At 48.4% G+C, this 23,557-nt stretch overlaps 1 protein-coding gene across 2 annotated transcripts in view; it reads right to left on the bottom strand.

Annotated features, from left to right (window-relative positions):
- The window catches only part of LOC146832786 (kinesin-like protein KIF17), a 930,557-nt gene that overhangs the window by 212,409 nt on the left and 694,591 nt on the right, over window positions 1–23,557 (bottom strand). The gene's annotated exons all lie outside the window — the stretch shown is intronic.

The following is a 23,557-nucleotide window of genomic DNA, read 5'->3' as shown; positions in this document are numbered from 1 at the left end:
ATAGTGGTATAAGAACCACGACAATTCTACAGACAATGCCTAGGGCATTCAGGATCGCTTGCCCCTTCAGAATCCACCCACTGTTAAGAGGAAGGGGACCCACGGGAGACGCGTGCAGCACAAGAAGGTGCTATCGGGATCGCAATGTTAGTCTATGGAGAATGTCGCGGTTGAATATTTAAAGATTAAAGACACTTCTAGCAGGAGTACAAAGTTAAGGCTTGAGACTTAAGGCTTTGGAGAGCCCACTACCACAGGAGTACCGAAGTACCACTGTTACCTGCCCCAGGGAAGCCGGGTGCATAGGTCGATTCTGGTGTCGGGTCGCGGGCTGATTTTCAATGGAAAAGTAGTCCAAACTGCTGCTAGCTGAAAGCGTCGATGAAGTCGTGAAGATCTAAGATGTAGAAAATGTAGAGAAGAACCTGAAAGCAGAGGGGACAGAGTCTGGGTCACGGCACAGTGACCAGGGGGCTCAAAGCAAGGAGCCCTTCGATGTCGGGTGCTTCAGGTGAGGAAGATGCAGCTTGGCTCTGCAGTCACGGGCTCCGGGAGGCTTCAAGGAAGGCCAGCTTCTGGAGGGCGACTGTCCCACGTCGGATGAGGTTCGCTGCGGTGTTAGTGTCCCGATTGGATCCACTAAGCCTTGGCAACCGCAACCCACGCAAGATGAACAAAGCAGCTGCTGGTGCAGACCCACGAGGTCAGAGGGTGCTCTCCTTTGGAGGGAGCGCAGAGCAGGCCTGGAGCAACCAGGGGAACTCTTGGATGTGATGATTGTCCTCCGCCAGGGCCCACAAGTCGAGAGACAAGGGACCGCGGAAGGCAGCAAAATGGAGTGCGTAAAAGGGCTCCCACGGGCCACCGGAGCGGGCTAGGGAGCTGAGATTTGGCACGGATGCTGCTTGAAGGTTGGCTCAGAAATGGGCCAAAGCACAACTTCCCCACTGGTCGGGGTCGTGTGCTATGCAAGAGGTGGCCGGTGTCTCGGGGTATGCAGGGATCTCGGCACCCACGTGGCCCACGGTGCTCAGACTTGCTGGGCACGCTCACAGGACTCTGGGATGCTCTAGAGACCCACCTCAAGGTTGCTGGAAGACGTCGAAGTTCGTGAGAGCAGCGAGGTTCCAACCGGGTATCTTGCAGTCTTTCAGGTGCCTGCCAAGCAGGGGGATAACTCCTTTATCCCAAGGGAGATTTCTTCAGTCAGCTGGGCAGCAGCTCGTCGAAGGTCAGTTCTGTGAAGTCCTGGATTAATCTGAGGCTCTGGAGCCACGTTATTCACCTTTATCCCCAAGATTAGGGGAGTGTTCAGAGTAGTGTCCACCAATGGCTGGTGAGGCGGGAAAGGGTGGCTACACCCTCTCCCCTTTGTGTGTTTCCCGCCTGGGCGAGGGGCAGGATGCCCCTGAACCGGTTCCAAGCGGTGTATGCAGAATTAGGTCTCTGCAGCTGCCTACGTGCAACTCTGAATGGACCCTGTTCCAATCCACATTATCCTGTCTGGGGAGATGCTAGCACCTCCCTGCCACAGGAGCCCTAGTGTCCAGCTGGCGAGGCTGGGGTTTTCCCCAGCAACAGCCAGCCAGGGTCGTGTAGGTGGCGGGCAGTAGCCATTTTGTGTAACTTGTGCACTTTTAAATTGGTGTCTAAATTCTACCGCTTTTCCCATATCGCCCTTCTAGCAAGGGGGAATCGTACCCTCATGCCCATGGCTGGACTGGGGGTATGATTCCTTCATGTTTGACACCAAACACGATATGGTTCTGTGTAGCCATTCTCAAGTTATCGCGATGACGCGATTCACTTATAATGCGGTTAAGAGTATATGGTATGGCTACACTACAAACAACCCAGTAACGATTTTACGAAGGTTGCAGAGAGGCCCTACTCACGTAGGGGTCCCCCCTCACACATACCTCAGCACCCAGCCCTGTAGGATTATCAGGGCCTGCCATAGGGGTGACCTATGAGAGTATATGTGTTGTAATGGTGTGGGATATAGGGTACCTACATCCCTGTAAGGGGTGCTAGCACCACCTTACCCAGACTACAGTAGTGGTCTGGTGGTGTCAGTTTGTGTGGCTGTCCCAGGGTGGCACAATAAGTGCTGCAGCCCTGGTAGGCCTACTGGGGGACCCATGCCCTGGGTACCTAGGGTACCATCTACAAGGGACTGGTAGGGCATGCCCAGCATCCAATTAGGTTTGTACCTAGAGTACTCACATCAGTTTTAGGGAGAAAGCAGATAGGCTGGGGTCCTGGATAGCAGGATCCCAGCCAGACTAGTCAAAAACCACTCAAATACCAGGCAAAAAGTTGGGGGCAACCATTAGTCAGATTCCACTCTCCTACATAACCCCGTCCCCAAACGAAAGGAGATAAGGCTAACCTTGTCCAGATAAGCCTTTATTTCCTGAGTGGCCATATAAGGAAGAACCTGCACTAGCATGGTTGCTCCCTGTCTCATGGTCCACTTGGGAAATTCTACCCCAAGGGGTCCTAGAGTTTCTCCAAAGTCTAGGGAAATGGGTCAGAGGTGGGCTGGTGGGGTGTCTGAGTCTGGAAGTGAGGCCCTACTTGGGTTGGTCTCAACCTCCTCAGATCACTGGCCACTATGGAAGCCTTTCTGCCCATGACTGTGTCATATCTGGCCCTAAGGGTCAACCTCTGGCTGCCTACAGCTGGGGGTCGGATCCCTTTGGCTGGAATAGTGGAGGGCACTGGAAGGTTTGGGGCAACTATGCCCCAGGTTTCCCTGTGCTCAACATCATCCATTTGAGGGGTGCCTATACCTAAGGGTAAGGGGGATCCCTCAGTTTGTAGAGGAATATTCACCTGGCTGAAACTACTCTGCTGAGTGTCCCTAATCTGCTGATGAGGGGGTTCCTCTGGACAGGGGCCCCTTAAGGGTCCACTGACCTCCCTGACCTCTGCAGCCCTGGGCTGACTGAGGCAGGGTAGAGAGGGGCAGGATACCTGCTCCAGACTGGGTACCACCTTGGAAGGGTCCCCTGCCATCAGAGAGGTGGGCAGGCCAGGCCTGTGCACTTCTGGGGCAGTTACTTCACAAGGGGCAGGATCAGTTCCCTGAGAAACTTGACCCTTACCTGTAGTCTGGTGGGGGGAGGACTGTTCCTCTTCCCCTATGCTCTCTGTTTGGGTAGAGTGATCCCTAGTTTCAGGCTTCACTCTTTCTATTTTCTCCTGGGGTGGAGGTGAGGCCCTCAGGGTCTCATCCACTCTCTCAGGGATTCCTACCATTTTCAAATGGGCCTTGTGGTCAACCTCAGCCCAGGCTGAGATTTCCAGATCATTCCCCAGTAGACAATCTACAGGCAAGTTTGGGGACACTGCCACTCTCTTTGGGCCAGTGACCCCTCCCCAGCTGAGATTTACCACTGCCATGGGATGGTCTGTCCTGATTCCATCTATGTTGGTCACCTGGTAGCTAAACCCAGGTAAAAGCTGTTCTAGGGGCACTAGCCTCTTGGTCACCATGGTGACACTGGCCCCTGTGTCCTTATAGGCCACAGCCTTCTGACCATTGATCATGGGCTCTTGTCTGTACCTGCCCAGAATACTGGGGCTCATGGTAAAGTTGGCAAACCCCATGCCACCATCACAGACTAGAGTTGCTTGTGCAGGGGATCTGGTTAGGCCAGGGTCCACCTGCGTTCCCCAAGAAAACCCAACTAAGTTTTTGGGTGCACTCCCACCACCTGGGGATTACTACTAGTAGCAACAGGAGGTGTTGGAGCTGTACTTGGAGGAATATTTTCTTTATTGCCATTCTTTGGACAACTGGAGTCAGTTTTCCAGTGGCCAGGCTTCTGACACACATGGCAATATGGTTTCTTTTTTGAAGAGGAAGGATTTTGGGACCCACCCCCAGCACTGGGTTTTTGTGGCTCTTCAGGGGACTTTTCTGTTTTATTATCCCCTCCTTTCTCTTTGGGTTTGGTAGAATCTTTCTTCTGGTCACCACCTTGGTTCTTGGGCCTGATCCTGGTTCTGACCCATTTGTCTGCCTTCTTTCCCAATTCTTGGGGAGAGGTCAGATCAGAGTCCACCAGGTGCTGGTGTAAGAGTTGGTTATGACAATGATTAAGAATCTGCTCCCTCATTATGAGATTATACAATCCTTTATAATCATTAACTTTACTGCCATTTAACCAACCTTCCAATGCCTTGGTTGCACAATCAACAAAGTCTACCCAATCCTGATCCTGTGCTTTTTGGGTGTCTCTGAACTTAAGTCTGTATTGATCAGTGGTTAAGCCAAACCCATCTATTAAAGCATCTCTCAGGATATAGTAATCATCAGCATCCTCTTCTCTTACAGTGAGGAGCTTGTCTCTTCCTTTGTCTGCAAAGGAGAGCCACAGGATTGCTGCCCACTGCTCTACTGGGACCCTTTGTACTTTACAGGCCCTCTCAAGAGCAGAGATCCATTTGTGGATATCATCCCCTGTCTTATAGGGGGGCACAATCTTGTGGAGGTTCCTATTGTCAGGGACTTTCTCTCTAACTCTAGGGGTTTCATTACTGCCACCAGGGGTCTCTAGACCCCACTTTCTTGAAGCTTTCTGAAGCCCCAGGGCTTCCCTGTCCAATGCTAACTGTTCTCTTTTAAGCTGAAGCTTAGCCTGCTCAAATTTGATCAGTCTGCATTTCCTCTCATGAGAGGATTCTCTTCTCTGAGAAGAGGCAGAGGACCCTTTGGATCTCCCAGAATGGTTGGATCCTCCTGAGGGGGATCTGTTCCTTCTTGGATTCACCACTCTCCCTTTAGGGATGGAGGGAGTGCCTCTTGGGCCATCACCTCCATGTTGTGAGTGGTTTGTTTCTTCCAGGTCAGGACTTTCATCCTCTTCCTGGTCCTCATCAGAGTCCCCTACTGGAGGGTCCTCTTCTGATGGACGCCCACCCAACCTGTCTACCCCACCAGACCCTATGGTCTCCATAAAGTCTGCTATGAGCAGGATTTCCTTGAGACGTTGGGTATTGGCACCTTTGTTTGTCTTGAGTTTCCTAAGGGTGCACATCTCCCTGAGCTCAGCAAAGGAGAGATGATCATACTTGTCTATTGGGACCCTCTGGGGACCTTCCAGAGCCTTATGGGCACCTGAACCTACTGAACCCTCTCTTGAGTTGTAGTCAAGGTGTGCTAAACCCTCTACACACAACTCTAAATTCAGTAGAACTTATTGTATTCTAGCTTGAATTTATATGTACCTTTGGTACCAAGTGGCTTTCACTTTAGAAATTCAATTTTTTATCTGGTAAAACAATGGCAAGCTTGAATCCAACCGCTGCACACCAATGTGAGAAGTTGGCCTGGCATATGCTGTTCCTAGTTATAGGGACACCTTGCACCAGTCCAATTCGACTCTTATTGATGATAGGTTTAAGACAACCTTTAAAGAAAGCTATCCTAGTGGTAGCTGTGGAGAGCAGCCTTCAGGCTAAGTCTTGAAGGAGTGTTAAGCTTATTGTTTTACCATAATAACCTCTTGAATAACCAAATGAAAGAGTAGCCCACACAGGTATATATATAAAATATATGTATTTATTCTAGACAGAATCCCACAGTCACTTTATGTGGCTAGTGGCAAAGTTACACTTTAAACAAGCATTTATAAACACAATAAATAGCACAGAAATCAATGGGCCCCAGGGGGGGGGGACCAAACCATATACTAAAATAGTGGTATAAGAACCACGACAATTCTACAGACAATGCCTAGGGCATTCAGGATCGCTTGCCCCTTCAGAATCCACCCACTGTTAAGAGGAAGGGGACCCACGGGAGACGCGTGCAGCATAAGAAGTTGCTATCGGGATCGCAATGTTAGTCTATGGAGAATGTCGCGGTTGAATATTTAAAGATTAAAGACACTTCTAGCAGGAGTACAAAGTTAAGGCTTGAGACTTAAGGCTTTGGAGAGCCCACTACCATGGGAGTACCGAAGTACCACTGTTACCTGCCCCAGGGAAGCCGGGTGCATAGGTCGATTCTGGTGTCGGGTCGCAGGCTGATTTTCAATGGAAAAGTAGTCCAAACTGCTGCTAGCTGAAAGCGTTGATGAAGTCGTGAAGATCTAAGATGTAGAAAATGTAGAGAAGAACCTGAAAGCAGAGGGGACAGAGTCTGGGTCACGGCACAGTGACCAGGGGGCTCAAAGCAAGGAGCCCTTCGATGTCGGGTGCTTCAGGTGAGGAAGATGCAGCTTGGCTCTGCAGTCACGGGCTCCGGGAGGCTTCAAGGAAGGCCAGCTTCTGGAGGGCGACTGTCCCACGTTGGATGAGGGACGCTGCGGTGTTAGTGTCCCGATTGGATCCACTAAGCCTTGGCAACCGCAACCCACGCAAGATGAACAATGCAGCTGCTGGTGCAGACCCACGAGGTCTGAGGGTGCTCTCCTTTGGAGGGAGCGCAGAGCAGGCCTGGAGCAACCAGGGGAACTCTTGGATGTGATGATTGTCCTCCGCTAGGGCCCACAAGTCGAGAGACAATGGACCGCGGAAGGCAGCAAAATGGAGTGCGTAAAAGGGCTCCCACGGGCCACCGGAGCGGGCTAGGGAGCTGAGATTTGGCACGGATGCTGCTTGAAGGTTGGCTCAGAAATGGGCCAAAGCACAACTTCCCCACTGGTCGGGGTCGTGTGCTATGCAAGAGGTGGCCGGTGTCTCGGTGTATGCAGGGATCTCGGCACCCACGTGGCCCACGGTGCTCAGACTTGCTGGGCACGCTCACAGGACTCTGGGATGCTCTAGAGACCCACCTCAAGGTTGCTGGAAGACGTCGAAGTTCGTGAGAGCAGCGAGGTTCCAACCGGGTATCTTGCAGTCTTTCAGGTGCCTGCCAAGCAGGGGGATAACTCCTTTATCCCAAGGGAGATTTCTTCAGTCAGCTAGGCAGCAGCTCGTCGAAGGTCAGTTCTGTGAAGTCCTGGATTAATCTGAGGCTCTGGGGCCACGTTATTCACCTTTATCCCCAAGATTAGGGGAGTGTCCAGAGTAGTGTCCACCAATGGCTGGTGAGGCGGGAAAGGGTGGCTACACCCTCTCCCCTTTGTGTGTTTCCCGCCTGGGCGAGGGGCAGGATGCCCCTGAACCGGTTCCAAGCGGTGTATGCAGAATTAGGTCTCTGCAGCTGCCTACGTGCAACTCTGAATGGACATTTGGTGCACCCACCCTGTTTCAATCCACATTATCCTGTCTGGGGAGATGCTAGCACCTCCCTGCCACCGGAGCCCTATTGTCCAGCTGGCGAGGCTGGGGTTTTCCCCAGCAACAGCCAGCCAGGGTCGTGTAGGTGGCGGGCAGTAGCCATTTTGTGTAACTTGTGCACTTTTAAATTGGTGTCTAAATTCTACCGCTTTTCCCATATCGCCCTTCTAGCAAGGGGGAATCATACCCTCATGCCCATGGCTGGACTGGGGGTATGATTCCTTCATGTTTGACACCAAACACGATATGGTTCTGTGTAGCCATTCTCAAGTTATCGCGATGACGCGATTCACTTATAATGCGGTTAAGAGTATATGGTATGGCTACACTACAAACAACCCAGTAACGATTTTACGAAGGTTGCAGAGAGGCCCTACTCACGTAGGGGTCCCCCCTCACACATACCTCAGCACCCAGCCCTGTAGGATTACCAGGGCCTGCCATAGGGGTGACCTATGAGAGTATATGTGTTGTAATGGTGTGGGATATAGGGTACCTACATCCCTGTAAGGGGTGCTAGCACCACCTTACCCAGACTACAGTAGTGGTCTGGTGGTGTCAGTTTGTGTGGCTGTCCCAGGGTGGCACAATAAGTGCTGCAGCCCTGGTAGGCCTACTGGGGGACCCATGCCCTGGGTACCTAGGGTACCATCTACATGGGACCGGTAGGGCATGCCCAGCATCCAATTAGGTTTGTACCTAGAGTACTCACATCAGTTTTAGGGAGAAAGCAGATAGGCTGGGGTCCTGGATAGCAGGATCCCAGCCAGACTAGTCAAAAACCACTCAAATACCAGGCAAAAAGTTTGGGGCAACCATTAGTCAGATTCCACTCTCCTACAACAATAAGATGAGCCGCCCTGTCATAAGCTCTGATATCAGGGACGGCCAGCCCCCCGTTATACGGATTCCTTTGCAGAGTCCGTAGAGCTATTCGAGGATGAGCTCCATCCCAGAGGAGGAGGCGCAGCTCACTATCAATGGAAGTAAAGAGCGTGTCCGGTAGTTTGTGATATGTGTTCTAGAGAACATAGAGAAGCTGAGGGAGAGTCACCATTTTATACGTGGCGGCTCTGCCCATGATGGTAAGAGGTAGTTTCCTCCATCGTTTCCCATCTGCCTGAAATGTCAGCCGCACCCTTCGTATATTGCGCTCTACACGTAGGACGGGATCCGTGGTAATAAATATGCCCAATAAAGAAAGCCCTCCTCGGCCAGCCGTAAGCAGCTGGGGTAAGTATAAGATGTGGGATCTCCGCTTACTGGAGAGAGGGTGGACTTAGTCCAGTTAATTTGGTATCCAGCATAGCTGCCATACTCTTCAAAGATGTGAAGACGGGGCAGGGTGTCAGCAGGCCGCGTGACGTAGAGCAGGATATCGTCTGCATATAACGATATGCGTTCTTCCTCCAGCGAACCGGGAGCACCAAGGAAGCCCCCCAGATCAGGTCGGGAGTGGACCACACACGCTAGGGGTTCCAGTATGAGGGCAAATAATAAAGGTGAGAGGGGGAAGCCTTGTCTGGTGCCGCGTTGTATCGGCCAACTAGCGGAGAAAGAGCCATTAACTCGTACTCGCGCCTCAGGTGCGGCATATAATAACGCCAGTCATCCTAGAAAACTTGGGCCAAAGCCCATTGCCTTCAGAGTACGCCACATGAAGGGCCAGTGGATCGTGTCGAACGCTTTCTCCGCATCAAGCGAGAGAAGCAAATGGGGAGTGTCACGGCCCCGGATTGTATCCATCCAGTTAGCTAGACGGTGCAGATTGAGACGGGTGGCACGCTTGGGCTTAAAGCCAGACTGGTCTTGATGCACCAATGAGAGAATCACGATGAGCAGGCGACGTGCGAGAATCGTTGCCAAGACTTTTGTTTCAGTATTAAGGAGGGATATGGGGCGGTATGACCCGCAGTCCTCTGGTGGCTTTCCAGCTTTATGAATGACCACTACTGTGGCTAAACGGAGGTCTTGGGGGAGACACCCTTGTTCTTTTGATTCCACGAACAGCTTTAGAAGGTGGGGTGCCAGTTGTGTGGCGTTCAGTTTAAAGAATTCACTTGGCAGGCCGTTAGGACCCGGAGTCTTGCCTGCTTTCTGATGGCATATGGCCTCAGTAACCTCCGCCAGTTTCAGGTCACCTTCCAGACTATCTCGTTCGTCAGGTGTAAGGGCTGGCATTTCAATGTTCTGTAGGTAATGACGTATCTGGGAATCTTCCGCATGCATGCGGGCTCCATAGAGAGCCCTATAATAGCGCTCAAAAGCGCCTGCGATATCGTCCGGAGCAGTATAAGTAATCCCTTGATCACATATCGACCCTACCCATCGTGACTCAATTTCTTTCCGCCCCAGCCACGCCAATAGTTTCCCTGCCCGATCTCCCATTTCGTACAGGCGATGTTGGGTTGCAAGTTGACATGTTTTAACTTCATTAGACGCAAGCGCTAAATATTCGCACCTGGTTATTTCAAGCAGGCGCACGTCTTCCTCAGTCATCGCGGTTTTACTTTTCCTCTCCAAGTCTAGGAGGACATGCTCTAGCTCTTCAAGCTCCTGAATCGCATGCTTCTTTTTGTGTGCCAGTATATTTTGAGCCCTGTCGCGCAATACCGCATTGTAACGCCTCCCACAGTAATAACAGAGGGGACAGAACCTTCGTTTTCAGTGAAGTATAGTTGGGAGTCAACACGGAGTTCTTCAGCTACCGTCTCATCTCGTAGTTCCCATGCATTGAGCCTCCATTGCGGAAGTCCTAGCCGACCTCCACCACCCATTTTCATGAGCAAGGGGGAGTGGTCTGAAATTCCCCTAGCCAGGTAATCAATGCTGGCCACTCGTTGCATCTCTCCCGCCAGAGCGAGAAGGTAGCCCAAATGGGAGAACACCCTATGGGCCCCAGAAAAATAGCGGAGCGGGTGATGACATCGCCACAAATCAGATAGGCCTAGCGCCTCTTGAAAAGCAGCCAAAGGTGTGGTATCTGGGGTCTCTTTTCTGGTAAAGGAGCGATCCAGCAGGGGACTCACTACATCATTGAAGTCTCCTCCAAGGATGTGTATAGCGGGGCCGGAGTGCAAGAGGAGGTCAGCCAGTTTATCGAGTGTGCGTTGTTGGAGGCGAGGTAGTGCATAGATACTAGCTAAGAAATAGGTCTTATGGTTCCAAACCCCCTGACTGCAGCATACGTTCCCTCAGTGTCGACCCACGTCTGCGTAACATGAAAAGGCGGGGACTTTCTAACAAGGATCGCCACCCCCCGGGAGCCTTTGGTAAATCCCGCGTGTGCAAGAGTGGTGTAACACCCCCGTCCCAAAAAGGAGCATGTGGTACTCAAAAGGTGTGTCTCCTGTAGAAATACTACATCGGGCCTATGTCTTTTTAGATATTTGGTTACTAATCCCCGTTTCACCTTGTTACCCAGTCCATTGACATTCCATCTCATTATTGTATGTTCATCTTCCGGCATGGTGGTAGTATCGCAAAATTTGTCCTAGTGTCAGCTTTCGATGAAAAATCCTCCCCCTTCCAACCTACTCCACTGTGCGCATCAGTGTAAGCACTTAGTAGAATCAGACGCCCCCCCTCCCATCAAGTAACCTCAAAACTGTATTCAAAACAGGAAACCCCCCCCACCCTACTCTCTTCTGACGTTCTCCCCATCCCCCCATTCGTCAACATGACAACTTTGGAGCGAATCGTCCGTTAAGAGGTCTGTTATCCCCCCTTACCTCCCTCCCAATTAACTACCCACTATCAAAACACACCCCCACAAAAACACGTCGATCACTATCTCAGTTCAATGAGAAACCAGTGGAAAGCCACTGGAACTCAGGAAAGTCTTACTGTCTGGCAGTGGCCAGCCGGCCCCGCCTCTCAGGTCTGTTCGCCTTCCACAGGAGGATGTCGGGGCTGGTCATCTGGAATCCGAGGGGTCTGATCCGTCGCCTCTAGACGCTGGATACTGTTCAGGAGCGGATGGACACCAGGCGTCCCGTCCGAGTCGTCTCCCCCAGACAGGTCAGTGTGGCCCATATCCTCCCGGCCCTGCAAAGGATCATCTGATTTTGAGCGACGCGGCTCCTCCCCAGAATCCGATACGAGTGTGTCCGTGCCACCGGGACGCAGGGTCCTTCCAGGCGTTGCCCCGGCCGATGACCTGGGCCGTAGATCCCGTCTCCGACGCCTGTCTCCAAGCCTGTCTTGGGACCGCATCCGCCGTTTGAGTGGAGACGTGGCGGAGCCTGACGGCATTGGCCTTCGAAGTTGCGGCCGTTCCTCCACCCAGGACCAGGCTTCCTCTGGAGTTTGGAAAAACAGAGTGTTACTCTGGAAAATCACCTTCAGTTTAGCTGGAAACAGCAACTTGTATTGAATCCCCATGGCACGCAGTCCAAAAGTCCATCTCTTTTTCTGCACATCCCGAGAGTAATCCGGAAATATCATCACCTTGGCATTTTCGTAGCGGATCTCTCCTTTCTTCCGAATTTCTCTGAGGATTAAGTCTCTATCGTGAAAGTTCAGAAAGCGTGCAATTAGAGGCCGTGGAGGGGCCACCGGCGACGGAGCAAATCCAGGCATTCTATGCGCTCGTTCTATTATGAAACAGGTCGAGAATGGCGCCTGGGGCAGCAGTTCCTTCAGGAAAGTCAGAAGGAATTGTTCAGGGTTATTTCGTTCCACTTTTTCAGGAAATCCAACAAATCTTAGATTGTTCCTCCGGGCCCGATTTTCTGCATCATCCACTCTCCACGCCACTTCTGCCACAGACGAGAGAAGCCCCGCAACGTCCTTTCGCGTGACTTGGGAAGTATCCTCCAGCTCCGAGATACGGTGTTCTACCTCGGTCACCCTGTCTGAGACCTTGCGGAGGTCGTGTCTCAACAATGTCACTTCAGAGCGGACTTCTAATAATTTCCCCTCCAAGCTCTCTCTGGATTCCCGGATGGCCTGAAGAATGGACGCCGTCTCCGGGAGGGAAGCAGGCGCACCCTCCGTACCCTGCGCCGGCGGCAACGCTTTGGCCAAACGATCCATTTTGCCCTGCCGGGACGGACGAGGGTCTCTATCTTTTTCTTTATCCTTTGTCATGGTGGGCAAACACGCGGCAGGACCTCTCAGCTGGCGCCAAGAAAGATCTCTGGGCTTTCTTCTAGGGCGCGGGTGGTATGTCGCCCTGTTTAGGGCAGTATAGCGGAGACCGCAGCCACAGCCCGGCAGGTGCCAAGGTTCTCCCGATAATGTAGGAACGGAGCCTGGTCGCAACGGGGGGAGGGCAGCTGGACCCTCCTCTTACCGCGCCACTATAGGCCACCGGAGAGGGCTCGGCGATCAGGCGATCAAGCCTCCGCCCATGCTGTCCCCTAGTCCACACGAGGAGGGGAGAAGGGACGTAGGCGGGGGCCAGCAGAGAGATCCACAAGGGGTGGGCGACCCGCAATGTGCTAAATCCCGCAGGGCTAATCGGAGCCGGCGGTGTCCCTCATGGGCTCCTCACTGGACACGCCGACTCCGAGGTCGCGGCTTCTCTCCCAAAGAACTCTGTCCCCGGCTCCACAACACTGCCGTGCAATCAGCCTTCAAGGCCCACAGAGAGCTGATCAGGGGGACCCCCCTCCAGGGGATGGCACACCCAGTCCCGCAGACCAGTCGCCAACCCGCGCGTTGTCCGCCCAGCGTCCCCCAAGCTGATTGCCAGGAGAAGGCGGCTCGCTCAGAGTAGTACGGGAGGCGCCGCTCGGTGCTCACAGGGGTACCAAGTCCGTCCAGGCACGCAAGGCGAGGTACACCGACAGCACCCTTGGTCCAGGTATCCCACAGAAAGATTGACCACCACCACGCAGGGCGCCGACACCTTACGCTAGCAGAGCAGGGAGAGGAGAGTGGGCCAGCCTTACCGCCAGGTCGAGAGGGTTAAGCAGGCTGGGTGCCGGTCAGTCACTGCTTGTGGCGGGGGGCAGGAGAGCCCGTCGCAGAAGCAAAGCAAACCCCCTCAGGGGGAGCTACGAGGGGCCGGCCGCTTTCGTAGCAGTCAGGGCCTTGTGATGGGGTCCAGCGTCTGCTGTCACCAAGGCGCCGACATCCCCTCCGCAGCCCAAGGCGTTTCTTCTCTCACCCGCCTCGATGCAGCAGCGACGTCCCGGCGGGTCGCCTCACCGCCCCGTTCACTCCAGGCAGGGTTTCCCAGCTGATGGGGGCCAATTTCTCTTGCTCATGGAGCAACCTTTGGCAGCACCTCAATCGTTTTGTGCCGTTTCGGAGCCGGGTTATCCACCCTACTTGGGCGCCACCATCTTGAATGCGGTCGCTTTCCCGTCCCGGGTGCCAGTAACCACCCAGGGCTCAGGCAGGGTAGGCTCGGAGTTTGCCGCCACGGCACCGGTGTCTCGCGCTGGTTCTCAGTCACTGGAACAGCCGTCCCAACGGCGAAAAGACCCAGGATATGAGCAGGATCACGAGGGGGCCAGCGGAGCTCTCGTGGAGTACGTCTACTCCGCCATGCTGCTGGCCACGCCCCCCACAGCTCACTCTTAAATATTAGATGACTGAGCCATGTGCAGTATGCTGTGAACCAAGCAGGGTTAGAAGGCACCTTTGTGGCACTTGACATCAAAAAATCTTCAACCCACTGGACTGGGACTACACGCTGATGGTTCTGCAAAGGATGGAATTCATCCTGTGCTACTTGGGATGGTACTCTATACCACCCTGCTGGCAAGTGCCTGACCGGGGGGATTGATTTCCAAAAAATTTGAGATTCAGAGGGGCACCAGACAGGGCTGCTTCTTGTATCCACTGCCTTTTGCCCTTGCGTTGGATCTCTTAGTGATTATATTGAGTGGGACACTCCGCCAGTGGGAAATACGAGTTGGTGACATTGTCGCTGTGGTGTCTATGTGTGTTGATGACACATTGATTTACAGGGCTCGAAAAATGCACTAGCTATGGCGAGCCAGATTTTATCAAGACAAGCTATTTTTAAGGCCTACTCGCTCGTTCTGGCGAGCTGACAACAGATGTTCTGCTTGCTCACAAAGTGAATGAGTGATAAAGATGCCTTTAAATCTTGTTATCTTGTCACATTTGTTTGGCTTTCACAGACAGAGGTCAAAAGTCATTTTATCTTCCTACATTTACTTTTCTTTCTGTGACTAAAGTTAGGTGATTTTAGAAAGTGAACTGTGTGACAATCGCGCTTTGCAAAGTATGTGCAGTGAAAGACTGTCAGATTTCAGGCTTTTTTTCTAACACAACACTGAAATAGCTAATTTGTGAAATGTTCAAACATTTTAAATATATTTCACGAATTATAAAGACACATTTTTGTCATTCTGTGGTGAAAAAAATATTTTTTATTGGATCAAAACAAATCGGAACACTTAATTTTGTAATGTGCAAATGTTAAATATTTTTGCCGAAGCTTAATTTGCAAACATTGTTTATGCGGTATATAGTTTTATCAGTAAAACAACATATTCGTGGGAAGGTTTTGTGGCCATTTCAATGGAAAATGTGCTATCTGTTAATGACAATGCACTACCACATCATACTTTAGTGATCTATATCTGAAAAGTGAGTTTTTAAACATAAACTGGGAAATATTCCTTCCACTGCCCAGATGACAATGCTACTAGTAAACTAAGAAGAAATCCAGTGATCAATGTACCCTATAAGTAAGCTTGATTCTTATTATACATGGAGCGCAAGTTTAGCCTAGTAAATAAAAAGAGTTATTTTGTACAGCAGAAATTGTGAACTTTCATATTTGAAGGTGCTCTCTTATGTGACAATGAAAGATAAGGAGGCTCCATAAGACAAAATATTTGCCTGGGATCACACAATTTGAGACCAGTTAATGGACCAAGAACATTACAGTTAGGTCAAGTAGATTATTCAGGTTACTAGACCTGCAGGTCTAGTAAAGGTTTAATGATTTTTTAGCCCTGGATTACGTAAGTGAGCCACAGAGGTTGATCTCAAGCCTCGTATAAGAGCTGGACCTCTTTGCCAAATATCAGGGCTGCATATAAGAAGGATAAGACTGTAAAGTTCCACGGGGAGATCATCGACTTTGGGAAATGCTGATCTGCCAGACATTGGTCTATATTTAGGATACAGTTGGCTTCCGTTACCTGGGTATACATGTTGCGCACACTGCAGAAAAGCACATTGAATATAACATGGGAAGAGTGCTGAGGGGCCTGGAAGAGTCGGCGCAACTCTGGACTACCCTCCCTTTATCGGTGGCTAGTAGAATTGCTATAGCTAAAATAGTATTCCTCCCATGCTGCCTGTTTGTTCTGCAGAATAGAGTATGCCCTCTTCACAGAAACACCTTTAACAGGCTAGACCGCCTGCTGACATCCCTAGAGTGGGTGGGGAAGAGAAGTAGAGTACAACTGGAGGGATAGAGAAGAGGTTGGCTTGGAACTGCTAGATCTAGAATTATACTATCTGCTGGCACAGTTGCAACTTGCTGCAAAATGGTATGACATAGACGATAAATGAAAGATGGCGAGGGTGAGTGTTATGAGGGATGGTGACCACTTACCTCAGGTGCTGCTGAAAGGTATTAGTTTGAGAGACAGATACCCATGATGCAGGACGATGGCAGCACGGGAGAGAGCAGAGTTAAGAGGTTGAGGGTGCCTGCACTCTGAGGTATTTAGATATTTGGTGGTTACAACCCTTCAGACAAATTTGCACCAATATGTCAAGGGGAGAGAGGATGCAACACATTAGGAGACCTATCTTCAAGTGACACTTTCAACAACTTTGCTGCTGAGCAGCGGACATTTACGTGGGATTGGGTAGTTCCCTCGATATACACAGCTGGTAAGAACGATGATGGATATATGGATTGGTTTTCCTGTGGCCACCAGTGCCTTTGCCACATTAGGGGCTCTGTTAATCCTAGGAGGTGGGAGGTGGATGAATTGTTGTAAAGCACTAAAAGCAGACAAGGTAAAAATCCAACTTCTAGCTATGCAAGCCTGTGAGGCAGACCTTCATAGTCCTCTAGTGCATGGAGTATGTGCATGGGGCAGGAAACCTCTAGCAAAGCTAGATTTAAACTAATACCGTATATTTATTTACCCAGAACTTACAAGCTCCCCAGCCAATTTTTTGGGGGGGGTTGGGGGGGGGGGGGGGGGGTATTATGTAGTGCAAATTCAACCTGATGGTATCAGAGCGCTTTACATGAGCACCAGTTGCGTTACAGAGGGACACATTCATTTTTGTTAGGCCCAGGGAGATTAAGTGATTTTCCCACAATCACAACATGTTGAGAGTCCCTGCCGTGACTCAAACCCGGTTGCCCAACTTCGAGGTCAACGGCTCTAGCCCTTAGACCACATCATCTCTCCTTAAGAGAATATACCCAGGCGAATCTGCTTATTGCCTCAGGTATGGAGAGCGAGATTATACATTCCTATATAAAGAGTGGGTTTGTGGGTGCGCCATGCGGCGAAATCCCATTGCCATGGAGTGGTCGATGCTCCTACATGACTTCACGCACGCGCAAGACACCCCCACGGACACCCCAGGTGACAGCCAGACATTGCAAGTCCCGGATGAACCCCGAACCCCACACATATCGCCTGCACGAGACCATACCCCTGCGGACCCAAGCGACAGACCCCTCTCGTTACTAGCCCTGTGGCATTCAATGCCCCTACCCCTGCCCGATTTCCCCGAGTTTAGTCTCCCCAGTTTGGTTGTATAGAAGAATGCGGTGTCCTCCCGAACACTGGATGGAGATAGCGAGGGTGCATTAGTAACACTTGAGTTCCAGACATCTCAATATGTGATCTACAATCCCCGGATAAGCACACATCCCAACACAACATAAGCGTCAAGGCAATCTAGGCCTCGATAGACTGGAATTTACTCGTAATGTTAATGTGAATAATTAAAGTCATGCAAAGACAAAAAATAAATTTTGCTTCACGATTGTTATAAACCTTGCAAGAAAACCAATAAAAAGGTTTATGAAAAAAAAGAGTGGGTTTATGGGCCCCTTCAGGTATACTGAGAGTATATAGTGCACAAACTGAAATCGCCATAGAGAACACCATATTACACTGTCATTTAGGGGTCATTCACCATACCAAAAAGCGTAAAGCACACTACAGACTATTCAGCAGGGTTTACTGGTGGCCAAGTGTTGCATCGCAATTCACTGGCTACACCCCCAGGGCACCTGTTGTTGAGAAATGGAGAAAAGAAGTTAAAAACAAAAATAGTTAGAACAGACGATAAATTGACTGAGAATGTGGAGCTTAGGGCCGATATGACACGATCCCTAGCCATCTGACAAGGCCAGCGATGATGCTTCTGAACGAGCCTAGGTGGTTTCAGATTGAGGGATGTTGACACCTGAATTATATATGATATAACCTTGGGTAGACTCCCCTGCCCCAAATAGGCTGCTTTTTTAGAATAACATCTAAATCTCCTGGGTAAAATGATGTAATAATGCAAATGTCAATGGATTTTTGTTGTTGGTTTATTAGAATTTATTTGACCCATATTAACCCCTTAACTGATCGGCCAATTTCCCTCAGTGCTGAGCCATTTCTTGGCTATTTGGGGGAATTTGTGCTTCGGCCTCCATAATGTTTTGTCAACATAAGATTTTCATGCCAAATCTGCATTCTTTTTTTCCAGCATTCTGCGCTTTTGGGGAAAAATAGCCAAAAAGTGCTTTGTATAAAAGTGTTTGTCCTAAAAATGGCATCAACAAACGGATTGCTGTGCTCAAGTCACCATTGTCCCAGCTTTCAGGAACATGCAGAGCTGAATCAAAAAATCAGGTAACCCATTTTTCCTACTTTTAGTGCTTTCAACCTACTTCCAGTTTGTGAAACCAGTGTGAAAACCATTGGTGATCACGGAAACCTATATATTTCTGAAAAGTAGACACATTTCTAAATTCAGCATGGAGTCATATCTGTAGTTCCCTCAAGGTTTTCCCAAAGAAACTACAGCTGAAATAAAGAAATATTGAAAATGAGTGTGAAAACACAGTAATTTGTGACAATCTTTTCATCTGTAACTTTCTGGAACGATGGCTGATTTACAAAAGCAGTGTACCATTATGTTTGCTAGACCCTTTTGGTCGCAGGAATATATACAGTTTGTAGGTTCTCCAAGAACATGAGGTACCTAGAGCCAACAAGTGAGCTGCACTGTACAATAGTTTTTCAGTGTGTACTGAGGATAGACCAATTCATATGGCGAAATATGTAGATTGAAAAATGGGTATCAAATTAACCTATGTATTTCTGAAATGGGCCCAAGTTATGAAGTTTAAGAGCAGTTGTTATTTGTACATCTCTGAATTTGTTGGTACATGTACAAGCATATGATTTAAAGGGTATTTTTCAAAAGATTTTCTTTCTTACACACTGGCTTTCATTTGGAAGGCACAAATGCAGCGACATCTAATTGGTAATAACAAATACTCTATTATTCTATGCTTCCACAAGTCTTCAGATAAAAACGTCACCTCACTTGTGTGGGTAGGCCTAGTGCCTGTGACAGAAAACGGCCCAAAATACAACATGGACAAATCCAGTTTTTCCACTCAAAACTGGCCTGTTGTTTGCAAAGTGGGTATCTGTGTATTTTGGGCCCTAACTCAGACGGCACCTAGGGAAACCTAGCAAACCTGCACATTTTAAAAACTTGACAACTAGGGAAATCCAGGATGGGGTGACTTGTGTGGCTGTCACCAGGTTTTATTTTCCACAGAATGTCCTTGCTAACCTCAAACTTAGACTAAAAAAACACATTTCCCTCACATTTTTGTGATGGAAAGTTCTGGAATCTGTAGGGAGCCCAAAATTCTCCCACCCTGCATTCCCCCAAGACAACCAATAAAAATGGTACCTCACCTGGGTAGACTTGGTGCCCAAGACATGAAACAGCCCAAAACGCAACATGGAAACATCACATTCTTTCACCGAAAACTGACCCTTTTCTTCAAATGTGGGTGGCTGTGGGTCCTAGCTCAGTAGCAGCAAAGAAAACCTAGCAAACATGCACAGTTTTTAAAACTGGATAACTAGGGGAGTCCAGGATGGTGTGCCTGGTGTACATCCCATGAGGTTTTTTTTACCCACAATGCCCTGCAAACCTCAAACTTTGCCTGAAATCACACATTTTCTTACAGTTCTGTGATGAAAACTGCTGGAATCCACAAAATTCCTACCACACAGTGGATCCCAACTTGTGCTGATAAAAACGCTGTGCCACTTGTGTGGCTGGGCATAGGGCTGTGACAGGAACGGATCAAACCAAGGTCAATGTGAGACCATGAAAAGGAACGCCCATTGATAATAGAAGTTGTCCTCACATAATCCCAGCTCCCCTATATACCTCCATAAAAAAATTGTAGTCCAGAGATTTTCATTTTCGATATGTGCTTTTGTATCATTAAAGAAGTAATTTAGCTTGGGTGGACATTGCTGATTCAGGCCGAATTTGTCTGGACAATTTTCTTTTTTATAATGGCAGATGTGTTGCAGTGAAGATGTAATGTTTCAAGAACCATGAGACCTATATCCTTCATTTTGGTGTCAAAACATAGCTTTTAGGGGTCAAGTGGTCTTATAGAGACAGAAAATAACTCCTCTTCTACCATTTTCCAAATCGGCGACTATAATGGAGGAAGAAGAGACATGTATAGAAATGAAACAAATAATAATGGCATTTTATCTTTTCATGTATATACCAAACAATGTTTATAATCTAAATATGAAAAGAAATAATGTTTATCACTCCTGTTTTAGAAACATTTTTATTGTTCAGTTGATTTATTTGTTTCGGCAATCGCTTGTGTTACATTTGCAGAATGTTGAACATTTGAGAAGAGCATATCGACAGTGACATCTTTTTGCAGCACAGGTTTTGAAAGTACATGTAAAGTAAAGTTCTGTGGGTAGAGGCTAGAAATTTAGCATGTTTTAGACCCCATCAATATCTTCCGAACCAGATTCACACAGATCTTTCTCTACATATGCATGATCCAAAACATTTACACATCTGATCAAGAAGAACACCAGGATTGGGTGGGTAGGTGCAACTAATAAGAACCTGGCAGGGGATTGTGTTGTGTTGACCTTTAGATCCCCAGGCCTGGTAAAATTAATATTAGAAATGACAGCTAATGAATCGGTGAACAAGCACACAATCTCTGTACTACCGCTGTTTTTTTTTTATCCACCACCCAAACTCGTAACTTAGAATATTGAAGAAGAGAGACACCCGATGACAAATCAGCACCTTCAGCCCCAACCCTGGTTTAATAGAAATCGATTTGCACCATTAAGCGATTTAGCAGAATTAGATTGACTACCCATTAAAGGGGGTAGGCTGGAGGAGAGTTTACATGATACTTTTAATACATTTTGTCAACATCGTCGTTACAACTGAGAATTTAAGGGAACCCCCACGGAGGGTGGCTGGTGGGCATGAAAAATGTTCTCTACCTCAGTTACACAGTATGAGCCCGAGTACGGTAGGGCCAGGTTAAACTGTCCTCTTTATGGATCAGAATTCTAGCAATTCCGAGGGGAACGCTACTCAAGAGCCAAACCCTCATCAAAACAGCCGCCTGCTTCGTTTGCTCTCTTGGAACGTTGCAGGGATCACCTCAAAATTAACAGATACGTATGGGTTCGGTATGTAAAAATAATTGATATTATCTGTACCCAGGAGAAGTGGACTAGAAAGAATGTTAATATAGATGGATATTCTTCCCTAAATGTCTTTGCTGAACCTTCCTCGTCAGGGAGGGCAAAGGGCGGAATGGTAACCATGATATCGGTACAGTACGAAGGGCTTGTAATAGAAAAAGTAATTGACTCCCATTGGTACCAGCTAATTATGTATTTTAATCTGATCCACGTAACCCTATTATTAGTCAATTGGTAATATAATAGTTTTGACCCTCAAAGCTCTGGGATTATAAACTCACTTAAAGAAGAAATTGACAAAATAGCATTAAAATTCTCCCCGTTATGTATCATCTGGGTCGGAGACTTTAATTGCACCTTATGTCAGCATAGTGGTAATAAAGTATGTGGGTTCTTTGACTTTCATGAACAGCCTCTAGCTCATTTTAAACACACTCCCCAGGGTGACGGATTAAATTCAATTATTACCAGTGACCACAATCCTCTAACAGCCTCTTTAAAAGTTATGGCTCAGAAGGGGAGGGCTGTGGAATGCCTAATAAAATATAATTGCAATCCAGGGGTAAGGTTAAAGTGGAGTATGATTGACCATGCCAATTTTGAGGAGAACATCATCAGGACAAATCTAACTCAAGTGATGACCTGTCTAACTTACCTAGCCTCCCCAGACTCCATTATACAACGTTTTGAAACCATGTGGCCAACAACCAGATTAGATCAGTGAAAAAATATAACTGCCCCGAACTCAAATGGTTTAACACCGAGTGCTCAGTGGCAAATAAAGTTCTAAAGAAAGCATTAAGCGTAGTTCCTCGTGATAGGGCTTTGATAAAAGAAGCCAGACAGCCTTATAGGAAGACAATAGAATGTAGAAAGGACAAACTGAGACGCCAGGCCTGGGATGATTTAGAAAAAGCAAGTGCCCTAAGGGATTCCAGGAGCTTCTGTTAGGTGATAAACCGTCCTCTTTTTACAAACGAGACTAGGAGTGTGGAAACTAACATAACGGGGACAGTCTGGGAGTCTCATTCTTCTAAGATTTTTAACCCAAAGGATATTATTACCCAAGATCCCCAGACAGATATATGTTTTAATCCTGAATCTGCTCAGCAGTTAAGTGCATCCCTGTCCATAGGTGAAGTGGAGGAGGCCCTGCGAAAGGGCATTGATTCCAAAGCTCCAGGGCCAAATGGTGCACCCTTGGATTTCTTTAAAAGAAATCCAGTGATATGGGGCCCCTTGATACTAAATGTTTTTAGAGCAGTCATGGTGGGCCAAATCCCACTATCTTGGAAAAAAGCGGTGGTTGTGCCCATTTTTAAAAAGGGAAACAGAAACAACCCAACATGCTACAGGCCGATCTCTCTAATAGATGCCACGTGCAAGGTTATGGGAAAGGTAATCCTTGCACGTTTTGAGTCACGGGCAAATACTTCTGGCCTAATATCATATACCCAATACGGGTTTAGGAAGGGAATGGGAACAACTGAGCAGTGCCTCAATCTGTCCATGATCATGGGTAAGCACATGAAGGCCAGGGGGACATCGATCCACTTGGCCTTCATGGACTTATCCAGTGCCTTCGACACAGTGTGCCGGGGTAAGCTGTGGTCACTAATGGAAGATCTGGGCGTTTGAGGAATCACTTCTTACCCTCCTACATAGACTTCATGCTTCCACCTCTGTAGTTATCCGTTACGTGCCAGGGGGAGAAAAGACCAAGCCCATTGACTCAACAGAGGGAGTACGACAAGGCTCCTTTTCTGTTTTTGGTATACACCAATGGCCTTGAACAGTTTCTGCTAAACCAACATCAGGATTTCCCGAAAATAGAAGGCAAACAGGTACCTCTGCTGTCTTATGCTGACGACACAGTTCTGATGGCTTTGACAGCCAATGGCCTTCAGGGGTGCATGGATGCTTTTACGGAGTATATGTTGCCATTAGATCTAAAGGTGAATTTTAAGAAATCTTTTATTATGGATTGTGGGCCAAAATTAACGAAAACACGAAAATATACAGTTAAAGGAAAAGTTATTGACAAAGTGAAGAATTTTTCCTATTTGGGGAATGGTTTTAACTTTAATTTAAATTGGGACCAACTTATAGTATCCAGGGTACAACAAATGAGTAGAGCCATTGAGGGGCTGTTTCGATTTACTGCTAAACTTGGCCATAAACCTGTGGCTGAGTTGATAACCTTGCATAAATCCAAATGTCTGTCGGGGGCCACCTATGGGGCGGGAGTATGGGGATACCATAAGAGCTTACAAATTCAAAAATTAGAGAATACATTTTTAAAGAGACTTTTACTTATCCCTAATAGCTCTCCTACATCATTTTGCCATTCTGAGGTGGGAATGGACTATATTGTAGACAGCATAAACATGGCCCCCCTGTTTCTATGGGGGAAAATTTGGATCACAGAAGAACTTTCCTTCTCACGATGCATTTTAAGAGATTGTATGAATCTATATAATGCAATGGCAGTCCTGTGGTTACGCTACGTTAAACAACATTTTTACAAGATAGGTCTAGCAAACTTTTATGACAAGCCAGAGACCATACGACCTAACATGAAAATGGTTATAAAAGATGCATATCGATCTGAATTAAGA

Source organism: Triturus cristatus, chromosome 5_1 (genome assembly GCF_964204655.1).
Source record: "Triturus cristatus chromosome 5_1, aTriCri1.1, whole genome shotgun sequence".
Classification (NCBI taxonomy): domain Eukaryota; kingdom Metazoa; phylum Chordata; class Amphibia; order Caudata; family Salamandridae; genus Triturus; species Triturus cristatus.
Note: the sequence above shows the minus strand (reverse complement) of the source record. Positions and strands in the feature narration are given on the sequence as shown.